Here is a 26,943-nt window from a genome sequence, read left to right on the forward strand (position 1 = left end):
AGTAAATGTGAGGCGAACCAGTGATTCATTGTTTCTTGTGTCATTTGAACTCCATACGTCTTGACTAAACGATCCAACACATCAAAAATAATCCGATCTTCCTCGTACCAGGTGACGGCTTGACAACCTTGACTCCTTTTGTAATAAGCAAAATTAATCCGATCTTCTTCGTACCAGGTGATGGTTTGATAGCCTTGACTCTTTTTATAATAGGCCTTCCAGAGATGTGTAAGAGGGTACACCGTGTCCAACATATCACTTAATAACAACGTATCTTCTCTATTCATGTTCTTCTCTATTCATATTCTTCTCTATTCATATTTTCTTCTGATCAAAGCCGTTTTGAAACCCGGTACCACTTCCCAGTGTTGTCGCAGAGCGTGTTCCACGTCGACTGCCCACTGGGGATCTGCTTCCCATTCTTGTACCTGTTGTCGCGGCTCTTCCATAAAACTACCCAATACTTTCTCGACGTCGTCGTGGTTGTGGTCATCTAATACTTGATCTAGATACATGTCTACGGGGTGTGACGTCTGACCGGTGGTGGGACAGACTCCCAAACCCATACAGGAATGATACCGTTGACTTGGATGATTGTAGGCACATCCAATGCAGAAAGTATATTGGTGGTGATCTATAATGGGTAAATAACGATGACTGACGCTATACGTCAGCCATCTCTGCCTCAATTTCGCCGTGATGGTATCCATAAGGTAAGGTGTTGCTGGGTTGACCGTCTTTGTCCAATACCACAAAACGTTTGTTGTATACTATCTTATAAACTTTGTCTTCCACACGGGACCATAGACGTCGATCACGTGATCGCTCAATCTTGTGCGGATTGGTGACTGTGATTTTGTCTTTGGCGAGACCAAGGACCATCTGTTTCACGGTGTCGAAATTTAAAAGTTGACTATTACGGTAGTTGAGCGTAAATCCTCTGATTTTACACACCGTTTCGCCGTTACTCAGTTGGTAAGCGTAATTCTTCGGTCCACCGGATACAAACTGGCGTATCGACAGTGTATCGGGTAATTCATTCTTCCATTCGCCTAACGAGTTTCCTTCCGGGGGGTTCCACCGATTACGATCATATTTAAAAATGACACTGTCCGTATCAAAGTAGCACACACGTTCTCCCAGCGGTTCCAATACCGAATACAATTTCAACCGGGCTTGGGCTGTCACAAAGGCCGCCACCACGACGTTGGTAATGGGACATGGTCTCACGTGTTCTTCTTTTTTGATCTTTTCCACCATAACCATGTTTTCGTTCACGACTCGAACATCTTTGATGGTTTCGGTGACATCCATCATGAGTGGAAAATAATCGGCAGGGTCTGTCATGTACACTGTTTGGGTAAAATTGTCGCGTTGTCCGAATTTTCCCCATAACGTGTTCAATTGGAGCTTGCTAAAACTTCTCAGGCCTTTGTTGGGTATCATGGCTTCGTGATCTAGTTCAATGCCTTCCTTGTCGTACACGTCTTGGATGAAACGTCGTTTATCGTCGTCCGTGGAACAATCGTCCGGATATCCACTAGCTTCCATCTTCTTTTTCAAGTAATGATCGATGTATCCAGCAAATAATCCCCCAGACTTGGATTGACTGTCGTACTGGCTCCATTCGCTCCAATGCCACACTTCGTACACGACGAGGACTTGATAACCCATCGCCACAGCTTTCCTTAATTCCAACGACACAAAAGTGCCTACCCAGGCTCGTTCCTTCTCTTTGTGTGTACAGTCGACGTAGTGGGTGATTTCACTTTTCTGCATGTGTTGTTCCACGCAGCTCCGACATAGTGGAAAGGTGAGTTTGCCGTTGTATCGAAACGGGAGTACGGGGTGATAGAGTTGACGGGGTGGAAGCACAGACCACAGAATGAGACCTTCGTACTGTTCCCAAGCTTGACTAGGTCGTGTGATGATGTTTGGTTCTTTGAGAGGAAATTTACCGTATTTACACACCCAAGGGTAAAGGGATACCACGTCCACGTATCGGATCTCTTCGTCGGGATGTTCGGCTTTGGCCATCAATTGACAGGCATTGGTTCTTCCTCCAAAAAAGCCAGCTCTGGGCGACAGGGGATCCGGACAAGGCCATCCCTGCGCTTCTAAACTGGCAAAGAATTCTTCCATCTCGGGATTACGACGACGTTCTTCGTTCAGTTCACATTCCCACATGACTTTGATCTCAGATAGTCCATACACGTGACGTAATTTGTAAAGACGATCTTGAGTGTGTTGATACAAATCACGCATGGTTCTAGACGGATCATAGGGGTGATGATGTTTCACGTCTTGTATGGGTCCGGGGTAGCAGCAAGGACATCCGTGATAGGCACATCCCATGAATTCGTAGCCGGTGTTATCGTCGTAGCCATCTAAATGATACGCGCCAATTCTCACTTCACCCTGGTTACGAGCATGTCGAATCTGTGGAACGCGACTTCCCTCTCGCAACGCTTTGAGAGTCTGACCGTGCTGTTCCCATTCCAACCATCTCAAGGCTATGTTAGATTGCTGTCGCGGTCGAAACTGTTTCCAATCTTTTCCGGCTTCGGGTTCCTGCATCAGGGCTCGGGGAATGATGGCCATCGTATCGGGTTCCAAATAATGCGTGCGAAATACTTTATTACAGGCCGAAGCCAACGTGAGACTTTCCACAAAAGGATCGAGACCCGTGTCCATCATAAACAAGTCTCTGAAAGCAGCACAGCCGCGTTTGAGTACATCCACATCGCTCTTGCAATACGTCAACAGCTCGTGTTGAAAATCAAATGGTTCGTGTTTGTGTTGTTGGTACCAGGCGTAAAAGGCTTTACGTTCAGACACACTCATGCCTTCAGGATCGTATTCTTCGGCTGGTGGATATGGACCCACGTACGTGTAATGGTCTGGCTTGTTAAAAAAGTGTGGAAAATAGCCTTTCTTCAGTTCCGTGAGGCCAAACGTCTTGGGTACATCTCGTAAAGGCATGGGTAAAAAGTTTAGCGAATCGACAAATTTTACGGCTCCCAAGGTCACTGTCATCACTTTTCCACCACTCATAACAACTTGCGGAGCGGCTATCGCATGGTCGTGTATCGTTTGCAACATTAGTAACCCATCGTATCCCTTAAAATTATGTGCAACGGCTATGATGTGTGTAGACTTGCGAGATTTTCTTCCTCCGGGAACTGTACCGTGTGCCGATAAATAAACGAACCATTTTCCGACGTCGTCCAACGTCCGAAATATCCATTCGCGTTGACCATTCCAGAAAGGATCACAGTAATCACAGGGGTCCGATGATGCCATGCAGAAATGACAACAGCATTGTAGCACACACAAGTTTACTACATGTTCTCCCGTATCTTGACTGCATTCGAAATCATAAAATACAAAACGAGTCAATTCTTTTTCTTGGAGTCTTGCTAACTGCTGTGGGCGGTCCGGCTGAGTCATATCAATGGGCGATTTGAGTTTTTGAATAGAACACCAACGGTCTCCGCGTTGATGCCATTTCTTACAAACATAGCACTCGTATTCCCCACACACGTGTTCGGCCAATGTCCTGTGTCTTCTCAGAATATCCCATTCTTTACCGCACTGTAGACATTTCGTCCATCGTTGACAGATCGTTGGTATTCCTGGTTGCCGGGGTTTTAGGTGCCGGTCATAACACATCTGATTCGGAAAACGTCGATGACATGTGTCACAGTCTCGACGAGTGGCGTCTTCCAAACACGGGGGTCCTGACTGTTGACAACTGTGACACATGGCATGACACTCGTGTCGATCCGGATGATCGTAACCTTTTTGACAGGCCTCACAGAAATAATTTCTTTCAAAAAAAGCAGGCATGGAAGTGATGACGTCATAATGATTGGCGTGATGGTATAAATGTAATATTTTAGGCTGACCACCTACGACGTACTTGGTTCCTTTGAACATGAGTTTACCAAAGAGTTGTCGGGAATAAACATTGATCTGGTATCCCTGGGGACCCAGCACACGTTGGTATTGTTCCCAGGTCTCGGGACCACGACAGGCTTCGTAGGTACCTCCTACCTCTTCAATTAATCGGCGGGTCTTTCGTGTCTGCCAGCTGTCGGGTCCACAATTTCGTACAAGTCTGGTCTTTTCTGCTTCCCATTCTGGCGTGTCGTTTTTGTTGGCATAGTGTTTGGCCACCACCAAAGCACGTTGGAAACAGAGCTGGTCCCGATTTTTAATCACCACGATGGCTCTCTTCCGTTTCAAGTAGTCTTCAAAGGAACTCATGTCTTTCTTTTTGATAATAGGCTGTCCACTTCCGGATCCATTAGGCGGGGCTACGTGACACACATGTAGTCTCAGGCGTTCGTCCATCTTAAATTCTTCGTTGGATTGTAATATTCGGGCCAACGGATCCAATATGTGATTTGGTCTGACATCTTGCCACGGTTGAAATGGTATCCATGCCGACGTCTTGAGTCCCGGATGCGATACACTAAATCGTACAAAGTCGTTGGGTTGACAGCCAACCAAATTTCCCAGATCATTTAATATGTTGTCAAAGGTATCATAGAAAACTTCTGGAACGTCCACTGGTGAAATTTGGTCCCAATTCTGATGAAAATCAACGTTGACATACAAGCTTTCCGTGTGAAAACGTCTGGAACGACGCTGGTGTCCTAAACGTAGAGTGTAGCCTGGTGTATTCGCCATTGTAGAATGCTATAACCAGTAAGCGCTTGCTCCTTTATATAGACACGGTTGATGACGTCAATATAGAACATGACGTCATTTTAAGTATAGGCCTACTTTTATAGCTTTTATAGCTTTTATAGCTTAAAGTGAGGCTTACAGTGAAGTCCGCGCGATTTCTTTTTTTTTTTTTGCCTTGTAAAATTCTAAAAACTACAAAATGTTTTTTGTCCAAAAAGTCAAGGCTCTCTCACAGGTCCGCGATAAAAGGACAAATAGGCGTGAGAAACCCAACACTTCAATCATGGGTAATTCTCTGAAGAGAGAGAAACGTCTGACAAGCCAGTGGCAGGGGGAGTTCCAGCAACTTCTCTCTGGGCAGTGTGCCGAGAGGTCGGCATGGGAGGCCGAGAAAGCGGCATGGCAGGCCGAGCGGCAACGGTTTTTGGAGGAGCGAGGGTACCTCCAAAAATTGTTGCGGCAGACCCGCCGTGAGCTTCATCGGCTGGAGGCCTTAGAGCTAGATGCTCACAGAGAGGAACTGTTGGACCTCTATCGGCTGCAAGCCGATGGGGTACTTCCCCTACCGTCACCCCCACCGCCTTACAGTCTATACCCTCGGCTGTAAGGCAAACCGGCCATTGGCCATCCAACGGCCCTTTTCAGGGCCACCCAAACGGTCCTTTTCAGGACCACCAACTCATTCAGAAAGAGTTTTCATATTCTAATAATAGTTCTATTTTGATTTTAAATAGTAAAAGTTCTATATTGGGGGTCTTCCTACTTCTAAAATAAAATCACAATGAGATCTGATTTCATCCATTCGTATCCATATTTTAAGATCATATATTAAATTTTCTCGCCTAATATAGTATACATTTCAAATACATTTTAAATTATTTTAAAATCTGTTTTTAAGGAGGGATCATTGCTCTCTATGAAGTCCGCGCTGTGGGGGGCCAACTCCATTTCTCGATCCTATAATTTTGCATAAAAGGCCGACCGATCGCGCTTTTCTGTCATTCCATCATGGGTTCTTATATTATGTTGGACGGAGAAGACTGGTTTGAGGTGATGGAAGAGGTGTTGGTCATTCCAGAGTGTGCAACACAAACTGTACCAGAAACAGAGATCGCCCTTGAGCCAACGGATGTTATAGTCGTGGATGATAGCGACGACGACGAGTGGTTAGTGGCCAGTGGCCAGACACCAGCACAACCCTTCGAGCCACTGGTCCTCTCTGAAGATCCATTCTGGGGATATACACCGGCCACTCCACTGAGACCATCAACACCCTTATACGACCCGTTTACTGGTACTTGGACGCTGAAGACTTGGCACCAAACCAGCACGCCATCCCATACCAGGTACCAGGACGAAGACGACGCAGAATTTATTAGGCGTATCCGCCTTGGGTAGGCGATTAACCAACCAACGGCCTTTTTCAGGGCCACCCAACTTATTCAGAAAGAGTTTTAATATTCTATTTTAATTTTAAACAAACAAACAAAAAAAACATCTATAGCTAAACGTGCTTACTTTGACGTCCGCGTTTGACGTCGTTCGGAGATTTCAATCCTATTTTCCAATCCTATTTTTTTTTCTTGGGTCTGTTTTTGAGAAGGAGGGCTCGTTGCTCTCTATGAAGTCCGCGCTGAGGGGGGCTCGGAAATTTCGATCCCGTTATTTTGCATAAAAGGCCGACCGTTCGCACTTTTCTGTCATTCCACCATGGGGTCTTTCGAGGTGTTTGAAGACATGATATTGGGAGATTGGCAAGAAGAGACGGTAGCAGTCCACACGACGGAGACCCAGTACGAGGGAGACGACGAGGACAGCGAAGAAGAATGGATGTTTGGGGACGAGGAGTGGTTGGTGTCCGACCCATTCCTGGCCGAAATGGCGGACGACATGTATAGTTGGTTGTACGAGGAGACGTTCAGGCCGAACGTTTCCTCTACACCAGTTAGACCAGCCACTCCACCACCAACCGATAATTTCGAGCCCTTTACGGACATCGAAACATTGAAGAGGTGGTACCAGCCCGGCTCGGCCACGCCACCATCAACACCCCGTAAACGGAAAATTTACGACGACGACGACGACGACGCCATGAGGCATGTCCGCCAACGCCTCGGTCAGACAGTCTAACCACCAACGGCCTTTTTCAAGGACACCCAAACGGCCCTTTTCAGGGCCACCAAATCATTCAGAAAGAATGTTCATATTCTATTTTGTTTATATCTTTATAAGAACCTTTACAAGAACCTTTCATAAGAACCTTTCATAAGAACGTTTATAAGAACCTTTCATAAAAAAACAAAACAACTTTATAACAACCTTTATAAGAACTTGTCTCCTACATCAATGTAGACTACATCTATATCTCCCCTTAGAAAGGAACACCATTAGTATAGAATAATCAATGTCCGTAGTATAGATTTAATAGATTTACCACTGTTCCCTTCTCCCATCCCTGAATTCTATTATAGATTATATCCTAGATTATATCATAGATTAATTACTGCACTAATTGGGGATTTCCCCTAAATATATGAATATACCGACGGGCAAACTCAACAGTGAAATCCAAGATAGGGCACCCCCGAAAAGACGAGAGAAAACGAGCAAAGGGAGGGGGAATCCCCGAGAGCAATCCCAAGAAAGAACGAGAGAACAAACGGAGGGTGGTCCCCAAGATAAGGGCGAGGGAATCCCCCAAAAATGGGGCCCAAGACCCAAGCACAGAAAGGACGAAAGAAATCCCGAGAAAAAGGAAATCCCCGAGGGAAATCCCTATGACGTCATGTCACGTATGACGTCACTAACGTATGACGTCATCACCGGAAGTGACCGTTGCTATGGATGACGTCATCACTGAAAGTGATGTTATCGCCGGAAACGGAAGTGACACACTCTCGGAAGTGACGTCATCACCGGAAGTGACGTCATCACCGGAAGTAGTGGTGTCATCTTATGACGACATCACCGGAAGTGACGTCATCTTATGACGTCATCACCGGAAGTGGCCGTTGCTAGGGACACAGGAAGTGACCTGCGCATGCGCAACACCGTTGCTAGGGCTTCTGCGCATGCGCGCCATCGTCCCTATACCCAGGCCCTAACTACTGCCAACTCCCAACTAAATTACATTACGTGGCCGTTGGCCGGTCTTAGCTCCAGACCTGCGTGGCCTCTCCTGGCCGGACCTGTCTTTCTATTTGTTTCTTAATCTGGGTTTATAAACCCTTCCAAACAAAGGATCTTATTAGGCATCTGGCTAATGTATCATATCAAGTTTAACATTCGATACATGCTAATCAGACAAAGAAAGTTTAAATAAAACATGCCAGCAAGTTAACATTTACATTATCATTACATAATCACATAGACCAAGAACTTCAGGCATGTCGATAACGAACAGGTGTCAAGTTGGCAGGAAGCGTCTTTAACATCAGATAATCTGATTATGTAACACCAGGCTAGCGAGCCAGCGTCTTACCCACTTAGCCACCGTGATCCCTCTAAAAATGAAATGCCCATCTTTATTAGCCGAGTCGTAGCAGAATAGTGGGGCGTGAAACCCAATTCCTTTCCTTTCGCTAAAAATACTGGTAATTCTATTGGTAATGATAATGGCACTGATGTTGGTAATGTTAATGGTTCTGCTCCGACTGGGCTAATGAAGACGGGTATACGCCATACAGTGTGATATGAGGGAAATTTTGCCCGGGCAGCGGCACTATGGTCTACTTTTATATCGAATTCCAACTGCCAACGTATCTTTTACGTACACGTCAAGGTGTACACGGGGCCTCTGTTTTTCGTCCCACCTGTATGACTATATGTTGTCCCTTGTCAGGCCCTTCGTTCTGCATGATAATAGGAAGGACAGTACTAAAGGTAATAAACTGGTGATAGTACTGCTAATGGTACTTATGTTATGTTCTGTGGCCGAATGGTGTACGTTTGTTGCCGAGTGCTTGCAATGTTCATGTATGGGTTTTATGCTTCAAATGTTTTTGTCGACAAGAAGGCTTGGTTTATCACGGGTTAATTTCTCTTATTTGCTGATTTTGAGAGTCAAACTATTACCATAATCGACGGGAAATGTATTAATTTTATGGATATTTGATATAGTTGTTTGTCGTGTATTTTGTACACGGTGAACAGTCCATTTGCTGATTACACTATTTTGCCTATACCGTTTGTTTAGGACTTCGAATTTTTGTCTAATGGTTTGGATTGTTAGTACTTGGTTTTTTTTTATTCATAATATCCTGTTTTACATATAGTTCGACATTTTTATGGAGCTAACGAATGCCTATACGAATCCCCGACAAGTTATACAGTGCGATCTTCTTCACAAAATGAACTCGCGTTTTCAAATCCATGTCGTAGAAGGAATTGCGAATCACCCGGACGATATAGACCATATTTAGACATTGTTCGCACTAAGTCCCAAGTTTGCTGTCTACCGAGTGGCTTTGCTATCTTAAATTGAAGTCTATACCAGATCCATATATAGATAGAGTCTGTCCAACTGCTAGCCTGGTCGCCATTTTGTTACCCAATATTTAAGTTCAAAAGATCAGCATTAGAACAAGACAAATATATACCAATGAAGACAATCGTTGTCTATGCCCTCTTTATACATGACTCTAGTCCACAGAACACCATGTATCAACTTATTTCTATTATAAGACTTCACAAAGCTAACAGATAATTGAGACAATACTTAATACTCTTTAAAGTATCTGCTCAATACTATCATTTTAAAGTTTCTTGATCATGTATGCTGTCATTCTTTATATGTACATTAATAGGAGTCATCCAGAGGGCTGTGTATGCTGGATCTTTCCTGAACACCATGTATCACTTTATTCGATTCCCATACTACCTTTATATTCCAATACTACCTTTATATCACATACGACCTGTGTATCACAACATACGATTCACATACTAACGTTATATCACATTATACTATTCCCCTACTACCTCTGTACTGAAACACGATAACAAATTAAACAACAACAAATCTAAAATGCATCTTTATTTATCAATCTCTTAAAGAGGGGCTGCACGTGTAAATCAACATTTCGGGAGATCGCATTCGTAGAACTTAAAACGTCGATCTCTGAAAACAAACAGAAAACACGAACACGATCATTATCAATGGTATTTAAAGAAGGTGGTCCACTTGGTATTAAAGGGCATGGTCCACCTAGTATTCCCAGTACATAATCCCAATACCATATAATATAAGATATAAACATAGTATCAGTACCATATATAAGGTATGAACATAGTATCAGTACCATATATAAGGTATGAACATAGTATCAGTACCATATATAAGGTATGATCATAGTATCAGTACGGTACAAACATAGTAGCAGTAACATATATATATATATATATATATATATATATATATATATATATATATATATATATATATATATACATATAAGATATATAAACAAATGAAATGAAATGAAATGGGGTTTAACGTCCTACTGTTCTGCTCCTATACTGGGCTAATGAAGACGGGCAAACGCCATACAGTGTGCTATGAGGGAAATTTTGCCTGGGCAGCGGCACTATCGCCTACCCCTTTATCGAATTCCAACTGCCAGGGGATCTTTTACGTGCATTCCAATATATACACGGGACCTCGGTTTTTCGTCGCATCCGAAGGACTAGACAGCTGTCCTCGCCAGGCCCTCCGTTCTGCACCACTGACAAGGGGAAACCACGTCGGAAAATCTGGATGAACTTTCTCGGCCAGGATATATAAACAAAGTCCGAGTATCGATATTTTGAGACATTAATATTATGAGATAATATACACTAATATACACTAATATTATTTAGTTAAAATTGTTAGTAATCAGGCAGTAGTCGTTAAGTATTTTGTCACTAAGATGTAAAAACGGTGACTATTGAATGATAAACACCAGTATTGTCCAGGTTTGTGTATTCAATAGTGATGGGTGTTATAAATAGTCACGCTTTTACATCAGTAGTGACATATTTTACATCTTGTTAACACCTGCTAATTAATGACAATTGTATAATTTCTAACCACTTTCTATACATACTAAACATTAGTTTAGAATACTGAACATTTATATGATTTAATCAATGGTATCAGCTTACCAGTGGTAGTAGTACTTACTCTTGTTGATTTTGGTGCACACTGTATATCCCATTTATGTATTTAATAGCTGGAATTCTATATGCAAGGAGGCCATCAAATTCGTTTTCATAATCTGTCAATTTGCATACATTAGGAGCTGAAATACAAATAGTATAACTGGTTAAAGTACCAGTACAATATGGCATCATTATGTGGTTTATTCAACAATTGTCGAACACATCAAGGATTGTTTTTCGTAAAATTATCCTGACGACCCACTGAATGGCGAATGGCTGACTTTATTCGTCCAATGGTTGAATAAAATAATTTGAATGAAGTATTCAATATATTCATTTTGAATTATCTATTTTTGAACTATCATGACAAGAATAGCTAGCTCTTTATCTAAATCTTACATAATGTATCTTTGATAATGAATATTAACCAGAGCTCTGGAATACGGCTCTCTAAAGCTGATATCGCATTGGACTAGTTAGTGATACAAAATTGCTATTCAAATGAGTCGTATTTGTTATTTGTTCAAAATGTTGATATTTGATTCCAATCAACAAATACAATGAACCTATACGATCATATAGATATCAAACAATGGTTTCTAACTTGTTCAGTTGCGGAGAAATAGGCGATTTTCAACAGGTCACTTTTCAAGGACAAATAGTAGTAATCAATGCGATCATATAGACATCAAAAAAGTGTTTCTAATACCTTCCCTTACCGAGAAATAACGAATTTTGTCAGGATCAATATTAATGCTCCTACTAAAGATGCAACATATGTCAGACTTATTTATTTAAATTTCGGTTTTGTATTTGTGCCATTTTGATTTACAGGTGAAAAAAAGGATAAAAATGAGCTATTTACATTGTATTCAGGCTTTTTATATTTTAAAATATTTCTTAACAACACTCATAAAACTGTAGCATTAATCCATACGAAGAGAATGTGTGTGAAAATTAGTTTGTAATATGAGCAGTTGCCCAGAAATAGGCAATATTGCATTCGTCACTTTTCTCGATATTTTGCCTGTAAAAGAGTCAATTATTATTCGATTTTCAATTTGTTTTTATCATTTGATGCCTAATGCCAATTTTGATTAGGTAAAACCAATTTATCATCTTCACTGTCAGCAGAAATGACGTTATTTGGGCAAAAACTGTATTTTCGCCTTCAAAACAGATATTTTATTCAAATGAGTCTGATTTGTAATGTTTTTAAATTATGATATTTGATTCCAATCAACAAATAGAATGACTCCATGCGATAATGCAGATACCACAAACTGGTTTCTAACTTGTACGGTTGCAGAGAAATAGACAATTTTCTACAAGTCACTTTTCAAGGGTTTTGGTCTATAAAAGTGTCAATTATTATTCGATTTTCATAAAATTTTCACCATGTGATGCCTTATGCCATTTATGATTTCATAGAACTAATTTATCATTATCCCCGGAAGTAATGTCATGTTGGCAAAAACTGTATTTTTAGCCTTCAAAACAAACTTTTTTTTTTAAATGAGTTATATTTTTTATTCATTTAATATTATTTATTTGATTCCAACGGACATATAGATTGGATCAATACGAACATTTAAATGTCCATAAATTGCTTCTAGCAATAACAAATAACAAATTTTGTCAAGATCACTTTTTAAGATTTTTTCGCATTTGAATTTCCCATTGGAAGGTCAGCTAACTTAGCGGCAATTTAGTAATAATTTTTTTTCAGGATCACTTTTTGGACATATGTAACACATGATACAAAATGTATAAATTGAAATGATATTGCTGGATTTGGTTGATTCTGTGTTCAATTGATAACTTAGCGGCAATTTGGTAACAATTTTTTTTTCAGGATCACTTTTTTGACATATGTAACACATGATACAAAATGTATAAATGGAAATGATATTGCTGGATTTGGTTGATTCTGTGTTCAATTTATAACACGTGTGCAATGCTTGTGTAGAAATGTGTTTTATCGGTTTCATTGGTACCGGAAGTGACCTAAGTTCAAGGGTAACGTGGCACTGAAGTGAAATAAGTTCAAGGGTAACGTGGCACCGGTGAAACCCGTCATTACTGCATCGCAGTTCTAGTTTTTTGTTGTTATTGCGATATAATCACAACCTGTCTTAGTTATAACGCAATATCAGTGAGATACTAGCCTAGTGATACAGTTGCTAATAATATCTAGATGAATACAAAACTGTTAGCTGTCACTGATCCGTCATGGGGTGTATGTGGTTTAACATCCATTCGATACAAACTAGGTTAGTGGGTGGAAACTGGAGGACACAGAGGAACTCGACTAGACAGGACAGACGACCTTACTAATTGTCAAGTACAAACGTGACTCAATGGTAGACCGCTTGATCTAATGCGTTAAAGCAATCAGACACCCAAACCAACGTTGTGACGACTGTTTTACAAAAAAAGAACTATGTAAAGCATATAACCAATTGTTGGTGCAGGGTGTTCAGTATTTTCGTTGTACTGAGTTAGATAATCCTTTGAATATTATCTACTGACAGACCGGAGGCTCAGCGCGGGGGGGGGGGGGGGGGTGTCCACCAAATGGGCACAAGACTAGACCCAATTTTTCTAGAGTAAAATTTTGTGTAGAATACGATGCCGAGTGGTAATCAGTCCGCCGTTGGGGGTTTTCGAGATATTCGGGGTCAAAGGTCAAATGACTTCATTTGCACTGAAAGTGAATGCGCAGTCATTCTTTTATTATGAAAAGAAGCTGAAAATGATCGAAAGTAATCACACTTTCAATAAAAATGTAAACTTGCTAAATTCACCTTTAGTCTTAGTGACCCTGGAGGTCAAAAGGTGAAATTTACCGTTTTTGAACCAGGAAGATTTAAAGCAATAAAATGTCAACGTAAAATATAAAAACTAAATTCTAATTAAAACCTGTTCTAATTAAAAATACGAACATTTAAAATTTATCTTTAGGGGGTCTTAGCACCAAACTTTTACTTTGGAACGTCGAAAATGATCTTGCATAACAGAACCAACACACTTTGAAACCTGTTTCAAAAATACGTAAAAACTGTCAAATAGAAATCTCTCCAATTTATTTTCACAGCGATTATTATACATAAAGATACTAGTTATTTGAAAAACAATTGAATAGTTTCAGTGTTGGACTCCAGCCTGCAGGTCGCGTGGATTTCCGAGAATCCCAGTCTAGGAAAACCGACGTTAATCTGTGACGGGAAAACACGTATCTGACGACGAGATTAAAATTTTGCAAATTTTTTATGAGTTTTTTTTAATTTCGCCCGAACATGGAAGCAGATAAAACCGACGGATGCATTGTACATAGTAGTTCACAGGATGTATATGTCGTATTGGTAAATGTTAGCGGGGAAATTTTGGCAGGCTTTGTGACGCGGCCTGCAGGCTGGAGTCCAGCCATGAAACTATTCAATTGTTTTTTTCAGACAACTAGTATCATTATGTATAGCATTCGTTGTAAAACTAATTCGGAGAGATTTTGATTTAACAGTTTTTACGTATTTTTGAAACAGGTTCCGAAGCGTTTTAGTTTTGTGATGCAAGATCATTTTCGACGTTCCAAAGTAAAAGTTTGGTGCTAAGACCACCTTAAGATAAATTTTAAATGATCCTATTATTAATTAGAACAGGTTTCGCTTTAGTTTTTATATTTTACGCTGACATTTATTACTTTAAATCTTTCTAGTGCTAAAACGGAAAATGTGACCTTTTGACCTCTGTGGTCACAAAAAACAAAGGTGAATTTAGCAAGTTTACATTTTTATTGAAAGTGTGATTACTTTCGATCATTTTCAGCTTATATTCATGATACAAGAAAGACTGCGCATTCACTTGCAGTGCAAATGAACCCATTTGACCTTTGACCCCGAATATCTCGAAAACGCCCCAACGGCGGACTGATTACCACTCGGCATCGTATTCTACGCAAAATTTTACTCTAGAATAGTTGGGTCTGGTTTTGTGCCCATTTGGTGGACACACCACCCCCACCCCCACCCCCGCGCTGAGCCTCCAGACTATGATGGAAATACGTACTTTCGGACATTGCACAGCATTCGATGTGGTAAATCCTATCCTCTTTCTGGTTGTCATGGGCACTTTTGATACCGGTTATTGCACCCGCGTCTGGACATTTAAAATCCATTACTCCGTCATACTCATTAATATTATCTGAAATAACAATATTATATAACTTGTCAGGCACCACTGACAAGGGGAAACCACGTCGGAAAATCCCGAAGAACTTTCTCAGCCACTGTAGGGATCGATCACACGACCTCCAAGCTAGCGAGCCAGCGCCTTTACCACTTAGCCACCATGGCTCCCCTTGATTTATCTAAAACAGAAAGCTGTGGAATTGAAGAAGAGGACTTACTATGCCAAGAACATAAGCCCAATGGGGCCAAATAGGCGCACGTGAAGTCCCATTGTCTGTCCTCGTAACCATTAACATGTTCACTGGATATTGAAAAAAGCTGTTCCCCGACTGGACATTCATACCATACTGGCTTGTCAAACTTATTAACCCAGCAGTTGCAGCATTCTAATATTAAACACAGCACAAACAATATCTTTACCTACAAATACAAAATACACACGTGTTATCTAACAACAATAATATCTGTACCTACAAATACAAAACACATACGTGTTATCTAACAACAATATCTTTACCTACAGATACAAAATCCACACGTGTTATCTAACAACAATATCTTTATCTACAAATACAAAGCACACATGTGCTAACAACGTCCACTCAACTCAACACAAACTAGGTCATTTCGGGAATAACATGGTTTTAATTTTATTTCAATAATTCGCTTGCGCGTAGCGGTCTTTAGCAGTAGGAGAAAACCGGAGGACCCGGAGAAAACCCACGAGGTTGGACAGGCGACCCTACTCCTTGTCACGTACAACCGGGGAATCGATACCACGCCAGTTGACTCAATGACTGTCCTTATGATACTGCGCGCACGTATCATCAACCAGTCAATCTAAAGGTAATATATCAAGTTGTGTAATAGTTTTATATTTCACATGAGATGATACAGAAGTAAGATTACTACAAATGTCGTATAAACGGTATCTTGTGAAAAATAATCTGATTTGAGTAAACATGATCTTCGCGAATATCAATTAGCTGAATACGATTGCTAAAACTTATTACATATATATATGTCATCGAGAAAAGTTGCAAAGATTCATTATGTAAGATTTAGATAAAGATCTGGCAGAGAGAGAGAGAGAGAGAGAGAGAGATAGAGAGAGAGAGAGAGAGAGATGGGTTTTAACGCCCACTCGACACAAACTAGGTCATTTCGGGACTAACACATGATTCAATTTTATTTCAATAATTCGCTTGCGCTTAGGGGTCTTTAGCAGTGGGAGGAAACCGGAGGACCCGGAGAAAACCCACGAGGTTGGACAGGCCACCCTACTCCTTGCCAGCTGATTCAATGACAGGCCTTATGATACAGCGCGCAGCGCGCACGTGCTAACCATTCGCCCCCCCCCCCCCAAGAGCTGGCACTGATCCCTTTAATAATTATTATATAGATAATGAAAAGGGAATTTGTTGAAAATGTCGGTCACATTACTTCATTCGGAGGGGAGTTATGACCGTCTGAAGAACATTTTAGATTGTCATTACAACCGCTGTTACGATAATAAACAAAGTTGCGATTATTTATTTTTAACTACATTATTAACTGGCAATCGTGTATAAAAACGTAAAATATCAAAACTATCCGATGTCCTAGAGAGTGATAAAGTGTTTAATTACTGATTTATGTAAGATTTGAGGACAAACAAAAGAACTGCATTAGACAGATTTAGCTCTTACATAACGCAGCTTTCAATAAAACAACAACAACAATCTAACTCAATCAAAAACAACATCTACAACAATCTAAAACAATCACACCTACAATAATCTAAAGCAGTCAACAATCACAGCAATGTAACACCATCAACACCTACAATAATCTAAAGCAGTCAACAATCAAACCCATCAAAATAATGAATTACAACTAATGATACTTACACTTTCCATATTGATCAATTTGTTGATAGACTTGTTTTCTATTCAAACTGCTCTCAGGATTCTGAATTATTCAAATTCACAAACAGTTTATATAGGCAAGTTTCATTGCATCATCAAATCTGAATCTTTGTTGAAAACACAATAAAACTGTTTAATATTTTTTAATAATTTCGACAAATTTAATATATTTTCAATAAAATAGCTGTTAATGTATTCAATATATCATTAATATTACAATTCTAACCTATTAATTTTTATGCTTTATTATCTAGATTCCAATATATAAAACACCAATAACTATAAAACCTCGGTCCGTTTAACGTTAAAACACTTTTATTGTAAATTAGCATGATTTGATATTTGCATGATTAACTTTTATTTTCAAGTAATATGATAATTATTATGTAATCTAACTAACTGTAAATCAGAGTAGAATTTAAAATTAATTTAATAATTTTAGTTTATGTGAATTTCACCGATACCAAATTTATCAAAACTGGTTGATTCTGTGAGAAAGACTTTTTAACAGGAGTACTGTGCAGCTCTCTAATGCTTTGTGAAATGGGGTTTAGCGTCCACTCGACACAATTGTTTCATTTTGAGACTAACACCTGTTTAAGTTTTATTTCATTAACTCGCTTGCGCGTAGGGATCTTTAGCAGTGAAAGGAAAGCCGAGGACCCGGAGAAAACCAATAAGATTGGACAGACGGCTCTACACCTTGTCACGTACAAACGGGAAATCGAAACCACGCCACTTGACTCACTGAAAGACCTTATACCCAGTGGACAATCGTTAAACCATTCGATCATCAATCCCAGCCCTTTGTGATAAGGTTTTGGAGTAAATGTTATTTTGTTGAGTAGGGCAAACCTGACAAGCTTCGGTTTCTGCAGTCAAGATCCAAACGTTAGCTGTACTTAGCATAACTATAATTAGTGATGACTGTAGTACACGGGGTAAGGTATGCTGAGTTACTGGAACATCCGATATCACTGATCGTTTGGTGAGTTCACATTTATTAACACGGGTGTTTGTGTAGTTAACAAACTGTACGACTGTATACTCATCTACGAACGGGTGACGGATGCGGTGTATATGGTTAGATAAGATTGCGTTTACTTTCACCCGTCTTCATTAGCCCAGTCGGAGCAGAACAGTAGGACGTTAAACCCCATTTCATTTCATTTCATTTCCTTTACATTCATGATGATTATACACATGTCAGTAACGGCAACAATTTTAATCAGCCATATTTTAGCCCCAAACTTCTTTATTATTTGTCTAATTTAAATAGCCAATAACCGTGTAAGGTATAACAATATTCATTACTTTTAATGCATAAACATTCAGATAATGGGCTGGTTGTTCTTGCTATAAAAATATGTCTGTTTGAAATGTTACCCAGACACTCTAGAAATGAATGGGGTTTAACGTTCTACTGTTCTGCTTCGAACTTGGCTAATGAAGTCGGGCATACACCATATAGTGCGCTATGAGGGAAATTGTGCCCGGACAGCGGCACTGTGGCCTACTCTTATATCGAATTCCAACTGTCAAGGGAAGTTTTACGTGCACGCTAATGTGTACACGGGACCTCGGATTACCGTCTCATCCGAACGTCTAGACAGCTGTCCTTGTCAAGCCCTCCATCCTGCATCACTGGCAAGGGGCAACCACGCCGGAAAATCTGGATGAACTTTTGCGGCAAATGCAGGGATCGAACACCCCACCTCCATGCTGACGAGCCAGCGTCTTACCCACTTAGCCACCATGAACCCCTCTAAAAATGAAATGCCCGTCTTTATTAGCCGAGTCGGAGCAGAATAGTGGGGCGTTAAACCCAATTCCTTTCCTTTCGCTAAAAATACTGGTAATTCTATTGGTAATGATAATGGCACTGATGTTGGTAATGTTAATAGTTCTGCTCCGACTGGGCTAATGAAGACGGGTATACGCCATATGATATGATATGATATGAGGGAAATTTTGCCCGGGCAGCGGCACGATGGTCTACTTTTATATCGAATTCCAACTGCCAACGTATCTTTTACGTACACGTCAAGGTGTGCACGGGGCCTCTGTTTTTGCCCCACCTGTACGACTATACGTTGTCCCTTGTCAGGCCCTTCGTTCTGCACCTGGTTTTGAATCCCCGGTTGTACGTGACAAGGAGTAGGGTCGCCTGTCCAACCTCGTGGTTTTCCAATGTTAGTCCCGAAATGACCTAGTTTGTGTCGAGTGGACGTTAAACCCCATTTCTCTCTCTCTCTCTCGTTCTGCATCACTGACAAGGTGGAACCATGCCGGGAATCCCGATGAATGCAGGGATCGAACAGGTTAGCGAGCGCACGTCTTACTCACTGAGCCAACGTGGCCCCCAGCACGATAAGCATTTACCAGTACTATTACCGTCATAATTAACAGTTCCATTACCACCATAATGGGCGCAGTACCATTATGAGTACCATTGTCAGTGCTAACAGCACTACCAGTATCCCTACCACTACCCTGTAGCAGTATCATTATCAATACCATTGGCAGTACCAGAACCATTTGTAGTAACACTATCCTTTCCAGTACCATTATCAGTACCAGTATCAGTAACATTACCAGTACCATTTGTAGTAACATTATCCTTTCCAGTACCAGTACCAGTATTAGTACCATTAGGTACCAGTACCATTTGTAGTAACATTATCCGTTTCATTACCATTACCAGTACCATTTGTAGTAACATTATCCTTTCCAGTACCAATAGCAGTACTATTAGCAGTACCAGTACCATTTGTAGTAACATTATCAGTTCCATAATCATTATCAGTACCAGTATCAGTACCATTAGTAGTGCCATTATCCTTTCCAATACCGTTATTATTATCAGTACCATTATCAGTACCTTTACCAGTACTATTACTATTAGCAGTACCAGCACCAGTTTCATTATCTATTAGCAGTACCATTATCGGTATCATTTTCATTATCAGTACCAGTACCATTAGCAGTACCTTTAGTACTGCCATTATCGTTGCTATTACCATTACCGTTATCAGTACCAGTACCATTAGCAGTACCATCACCAGTTCATTACCTTTAGTACTGTCCTTGCTATTATCATTACCATTATCAGTACCATTCGAATTACCGTTATAATCATATATACAAGTAATACCTTTGGTACCAATCAATTAATGAATCAATCAAGCAATCAACACACAATTACGCGACAACTGGTCAACATACCAGATTGCAATAGCACTCTGCACTACACAATAACACTATATCATACCATAGTCGACATCACATTATACATCATCACATACAACACACTGCCCTATACAACATCATCCAACAAACTCCTTACCCAACATCATTATCATTACATTATCATTACAGTATTTAATCATAAACAGTATTATACCCACAAGCAGCATTCTAACATATAACACACCTCCTCACACATTATCATTACAGTATTTAGTCACAATTAGCCTTCTAACATATAACACAACTCCTCACACATTATCATTACAGTATTATACTCACAAACAACACATTAATTTATACTCCATCATTAGTAGCATTATCATTACATTGTTATATTCACGTATAACACACTAACTTATAAAACCTTACCATACCAACTCTATAGACAGCATCACATATTACTCGCATTCACATATAATTACCTTTCAAACCTTGGGTCCAGAACTGGGCACTCGGGTTATTCACATATACTTACCTTTAAACCCTTGGGTCCAGGACTGGGGTTATTTCACATATACTTACCTTTAAACCCTTGGGTCCAAAACTAGGTATTCGGGTTAATCATAGTTGAATCGATAGATGCTTAATACTTAAGACATTATGATTAAAGGCTCAATACCACTCTTGTTGTAACTGAATAATATGTCCCAATCTTTATTCTGGTCAACAAATTGTACTATTTTACAATATTCCAATTAATTGGTGATATAAATTTCATCTTAACACATCTAATTTAAAAAAAATTGGAAAAATTAAACTAAATGACGTAAGGCTTTTCAAATGTGACTTGGATTTAAAAATATTTTCGAACCCTCTGCACAAGTAAAATAGGATTTAATGGATAATTTACACAACAGGTAAGACACTGACACATCTAGTACTTAGAATAAGGCTATTTTTTTTTATTTCTGGAGCTGTGAAGCCAGCAAGAGTGTTATTGTCCCTTTAATTGAACGTCCAATCTAATTAAAACACAGATCTTATTTCGTTTCATTTTTTATAGTTCAAAATTTTGCTTTACTTGTCTTTACTACACTAGGACCTGGAAGAGTTGTTATATAACCCGCGTTCTGTTTGATGTGAGGGATTAGTCAATGAAACGGTCTATTACGGCGAGTATTTGGGCGCCGAACTGTAGGTATCCCACTAGAAACATCAACGCTGATTGGTTAATCAGATATCTGACGTCATAGGGTCAAAAGCCGCGTGTATGACCCTGACACGACCTTCCATTACAACCGGTCATGAAGTGGGTGACATCGAAAGTATAAAAAAAACGAAACGAAATAGAGATCTGTTTTAATTAGCTTGACTCACGTCAACACAGCACACAAAAAGATGTTTTACATATATCTTTTCTAAGTCATCATTTTAGGTAAACAGATTGAATACTTTGAATAATTTTATTGTAAAAAGGATTAGGTATGAAACTTAACTGTCCTTTATGACAAGCATAAAATTACAATAAATTGTCATATAATTTAAAATGAAAATATTTAAGAAAATCAAGTAAGTCAAATATTAGAAAGATGAATGGATAATGACGGTCTTTGGTATCATGTCCACATTTTGCGAAGCTTATTGGCAATATTCCCATTTTGAATTCCCAAATTTCATATAATCCCAGTAAAAATCAGATATTATTATATCACATATTCTCCAGGGAATGTTAAACCAAGCCATTGGCTAGAACAATTACTAATGCAAGTTAGTGTAGAATACTTCGTGATTACTCGGATATTTTTTTATCAATAGCGTCTTTAATTTAATTGTGAAAAAGAGGTATAAATAGAAACTTGTATTTGCAATCTAATTAAAATATAGATCTATATTTCGTTTCGTTTTTTATACTTTCGATGGTCTACACTACATGTGGATCTAACAAGTTATAGTGGGAGTTCACGTTCTATGACGTCAGGTACCAAGCAAGCGACATTTGACCCGATTACGTTAGTCATTCGATTAACCAATTAGCGACCGTCATGTATTTTTTTTTTATCTACTTTTGCTTTGTTTTGATTTCTATTGCCGCTAATGTCTACCCACAGTCCCGCGCAAAAAAGTTCAAACGCTCGATTCGACAGACCATTTGATTTGCTGACCCCTCATTTCAAGCAGAACACGGCAGTGTGAAGTTGAATCGTTTTTCGTTATTCATTATTGGTTATTGGTGAATAACGAATAACGAGGTGACTTACCTCGTTATTGGCGAATAACGAGGTACAAACTACCTCATTATTCGTTATTCGTTATTCAACTTTATATTCGGGATTCCAATATGCAGCGAGCCATGACTAGAATGATGGATGCGAAGTATCCCCTAGTAGTATAAAACACATCAAAACGACCTCTAGACGAAAAACAGTTCGCATTGTTATTCAAGCAGCGAATAACGAGCTGTGTGTTATTCATTTTTCACCTCGTTATTCGGGATTCACATATGAAGGTGTTTATGTATCATTAATGAGGATATTTCAGGATTTAATTCTAAACGATCACTAGATAACAATATAATAATGGATTGAAAAGTATCCCCTAGCAGTAAAAAACGTATTAAATGACGTATAGTCGGTAAATAAACCAGATTGTTATTCAAGCGGTGAATAACGAGGCGACTTACCTCGTTATTGGCGAATAACGAGGTACAAGCGACCTTGTTATTCGTTATTCAACTTTATATCCGGGATTCCAATATGCAGCTAGCCCTGCCTAGAATGATGGATGCCAAGTATCCCTCAGTAGTATAAAACACAGTAAAATGACCCCTAGACGAAAAAAATCCACATTGTTATTCAAGCAGCCAATAACGAGCTGTTTGGTATTCGTTTTTCACCTCGTTATTCGAGATTCACATATGAAGGTGTTCGTGTATCTTTAATGCGGAAATTTCAGGATTTAATTCTAAACGATCACTAGACAACAATAAAATAATGGTTTGCAAAGTATCCCCTAGCAGTAGAAAACGTATTAAATGGCGTATAGTCGGTAAATAAACCAGATTGTTATTCAAGCGATGAATAACGAACAACGAGTTGACATGCCTCGTTATTGGCGAATAACGAGGTACAAGCTACCTCGATATTCGTTATTCAACTTTATATGCGGGATTCCAATATGCAGCTAGCCATGACTAGAATGATGGATGCCAAGTATCCCCCAGTAGTATAAAACACATAAAAACGACCCCTAGACGACAAACAGTCCACATTGTTATTCAAGCAGCGAATAACGAGCTGTTTGTTATTCGTTTTTCACCTCGTTATTCGGGATTCACATATGAATGTGTTCATGTATCTTTAATTCTAAACGATCACTAGACAACAATAAAATAATGGATTGCAAAGTATCCCCTAGCAGTAGAAACTTATTAAATGACGTATAGTCGGTAAAGGGAGAGAGAGAGAGAAATGAAATGAAATGGGTTTAACGTCCTACTGTTTTGCTCCAAACTGGGCTAATGAAGACGGGCATACGCCATACAGTGTGCTATGACTTAGCCACGTGATCCCCGCGCTGCTTGAATAACAATGTGGACTGTTTTTCGTCTAGGTGTCGTTTTTCTGTGTTTTATACTACTGGGGGATACTTGGCATCTATCATTCTAGTCATGGCTAGCTGCATATTGGAATCCCGAATATAAAGTTGAATAACGAATAACGAATAACGAGGTAGCTTGTACCTTGTTATTCGCCAATAACGAGGTTAGTCACCTCGTTATTCGTTATTCGTTATTCAACTTCACACAGCCGCAGAACACGAAACGAACTTGGATCTGTGTTTTAATCAGATTGTTGTCTTTGTTAAGGTTATTACACAGTTTTAATGGACACCTACCATCAACCAGAATAGTTACTGTAACACTCAGACTTGGATTACCGCCATCATAAGCTATAATTTTAACTTGGTATGTTCCTTGTTGATCATGGTTTAATACAGCTGTTAGAGTAACCTGTCCTGATGTAGAATCAACTTGAAATGTTGATTTAACCACAGCATCGTTGGTGGCTGAAAGTTCCAACAAGAAATGGAGTTAAACTTATATCGTAGACATCTGGTCTTATAGTCCAGTCTTGAATTCCAGATACCACACCCATGCACTGTGACCTGATTGGTCAGTATTTATTCTGGGATGGGTTAATGCCCAATCAGCTACGGACATGTGTTATATTTCAGACCATATTGTGGGCGGAGGTTGCCGCTGGTTATTATATAATACCAGGTTAAGCTTTCGGTACAGATTGCTTAACCAAACAAAGGACGTTACGTAACAAGGATCAGCTGACTTCACTGACGACTTCCGCTTGGCCGTTGGTCGTGTCAAGCCAGTGCTAATGTTGACCATCTGTTGTCAACTGTGTAGAATGTTAAACGCCATTTTATTTCATTTATCTGACTAGTCGGTCGATTACCAAACATCGTTGTTCCCGGTCTTGTCAAGGATACCATGACCACTGAAGAATAAACCTGTTTTACTTGCCTTAGAATTTTCCAAGATCCTTGTATTTGGCACAGCGCCATATTTTGTCAGTCCGAAAGGGGCATAATCCTGAAAATGACCAGTTGAGACCTACTTACATAGAAAGCTACCGTGTGTGCACAGAATGATTCACAGTCACTAAAATGTCAAATATGAAAGTGAAGAAAACTCACCGTCCAACACGAAATAAACTTGTCCATTTACCCCACTATCAAAGTCAATACACATAATCGTGGCCACGACAGCACCAATATTATAACTCTCCGGTAAGTTAACAGCAGTGCTATTAGAACATACCTATAGAAATATATAAAAAGTAATAACAATAAGTTGGGTTCATCGTGATTCCACTGAGTAATAGACACAAGAGTAATATACTAAACTTACACTGTAATAGCTGAACGTGATTGCAACACCAAGTCAATTTTTCATCAGTCTGGTTATATTTAAAAGTCTTAATAAAGATCGTGGCATGGGTGGTGGAGTAGTGTAACGCGTGCGCTTCAGATCAAAACGTCTCTCATTGAGTCAAGTGGCCTGGTGTCGATTTCCCGCTTGTACGTGACAAGGAGTAGGGTGGCCTGTCTAACCTCGTGGGTTCTCTCCACATATTCTCCTTTCCTCAAACTGCTAATTAAAGACCCCTACGCGCAAGCGAATTATTGAAATACAATTGTACCATATGTTAGTTTCGAAATGACCTAGTTTGTGTCAAGTGGATTGTTAAACCCAATTAAATGAGTGCAATTATAACAATATATTGGGCATTTCACTTACAGGTAATTCAATGAAATTTAGATATTAATACAACACGGTCAATTTACCTCCTAAATTAGTATAAATTCCTAGTTTGTTTCCTATTCACAAACACCAATTTTATTCACTTTCCAGCGCCTTTCCATTCCCGTCATTTAGTACTGGCCTAGAGGGGGATGAGGTGAGTCTAGTTATGCAATACATTTATATTCCAATTTAAATTAGAGAACAATTATATTGATCTACCCGTGCGTTGTCACTCTTTCACACATATAATACGAGTGGAAACATTGTTTATTTTTACATAAAATGTATTTAATATAATTGGTGGAGAAGGTCGTTTTCGTTATCATTTACCAGTGCGTTATCATTCTCATGCTTACGTTTATATTGTTGGAACCTGGGATGTGTGTGTGTGTGTGGGGGGGGGGGGGCTACCTATTCAAATTCACAAATACCAATTTTATTCACTTAAAGGGGTCGTTCATTCTCCACATATAAGTTTGTGGGTCATTCTATGTCAAGTGGGTTAATTTTCAGAAATATGGGAAATCCCCCCCCCCCCCCTAGTAAAAATCTGGAAAACATGTATGTTATTGTACATGCAAAATCTAGAAACTGTGCAAAATTTGTGATCTGTAGCTTAAAAATTGACTGAGATATGGGCATTTGAGTTTCATGAATTACCGATACGTTTTCGAAACAAAATATGTTTCAATAATTTACTCGAGTTTCAGATAACTTATTTTTACCTTTCTAGTAAAGATATACAGCCCAAGATATACAGTGAGTGGTAGGATTCGCGCGCTACTTGGCCATGAAAACCGAAAACAATTTGGTGTAATTCGATCATTTCTGTATTTTGTAGTGCTCCAGAAGCTATTGGGTAATAGATATAGACCCAAATTTTGACCTATCCATAGATTGACGGTAGAACTACATAAGAAACACATGACAATGCACGGTTTTCAAGTATCTATTGTATTGCTTTCCAATACACAAATACCACTTACCGGAGCGTTATCATTCTCATCTTTTATGTTTATAGTTACAGTTGCGGTACTGGTCAACGATGTTGCTGGGTCCAAATCATACGCCAACAAAGTTAAAACGTAACTAGCTGTCGTCTCATAGTCTAGCTCGGTATTAACATACATCGAACAGGTTACACCATCCAATAACCAGTTGTTGGAAGCATCTGGAATTATTTTACTATAACTCTAAAAATCGAATCACTGAGGTTGGTGGGGAGGGGGGGGGGGGGCTTTATTATTACTTTTGCTAATTAAAAGGACATGTTCTTTAAAGATAACTATGATTAATAATATTTCAAACGTGGTACAAGATTCAATTTTCGGATCATTTAGTATAACAGGTATTATTAACTTTAAGTTATGCATGTAATTGTCACAGAATGATTTGTTGGTATAAATTGTGTACCATAAGGTTCAATTTTCGGGTCATTTAATATATCATTACAGAATGATTTGTTAGCCTACCGGAACTTTCCCATCGTACCCTGGTTTTCCAG

At 39.5% G+C, this 26,943-nt stretch overlaps 1 non-coding gene across 3 annotated transcripts; it reads right to left on the reverse strand.

Moving 5' to 3' along the window:
- Nucleotides 1–9,717: 9,717 nt before the first annotated feature.
- LOC126808756 (uncharacterized) lies at nucleotides 9,718–26,938 on the reverse strand. Of its 3 annotated transcripts, XR_008788186.1 has the most exons (10): nucleotides 26,912–26,938; nucleotides 26,426–26,610; nucleotides 24,830–24,953; nucleotides 24,014–24,184; nucleotides 19,532–20,907; nucleotides 16,913–16,973; nucleotides 15,242–15,443; nucleotides 14,902–15,036; nucleotides 10,859–10,976; nucleotides 9,718–9,814 (listed from the first exon to the last, which is right to left on the reverse strand). It is a non-coding gene; the product is annotated as an uncharacterized LOC126808756 (transcript). The 3 variants fall into 3 exon arrangements; XR_008788184.1 differs by having other exon boundaries at nucleotides 16,913–20,907; XR_008788187.1 differs by having other exon boundaries at nucleotides 10,840–10,976; nucleotides 16,913–20,907.
- Nucleotides 26,939–26,943: the final 5 nt, after the last annotated feature.

The sequence above is a fragment of the Patella vulgata genome, chromosome 1 (assembly GCF_932274485.2).
Source record: "Patella vulgata chromosome 1, xgPatVulg1.2, whole genome shotgun sequence".
NCBI lineage: Eukaryota > Metazoa > Mollusca > Gastropoda > Patellidae > Patella > Patella vulgata.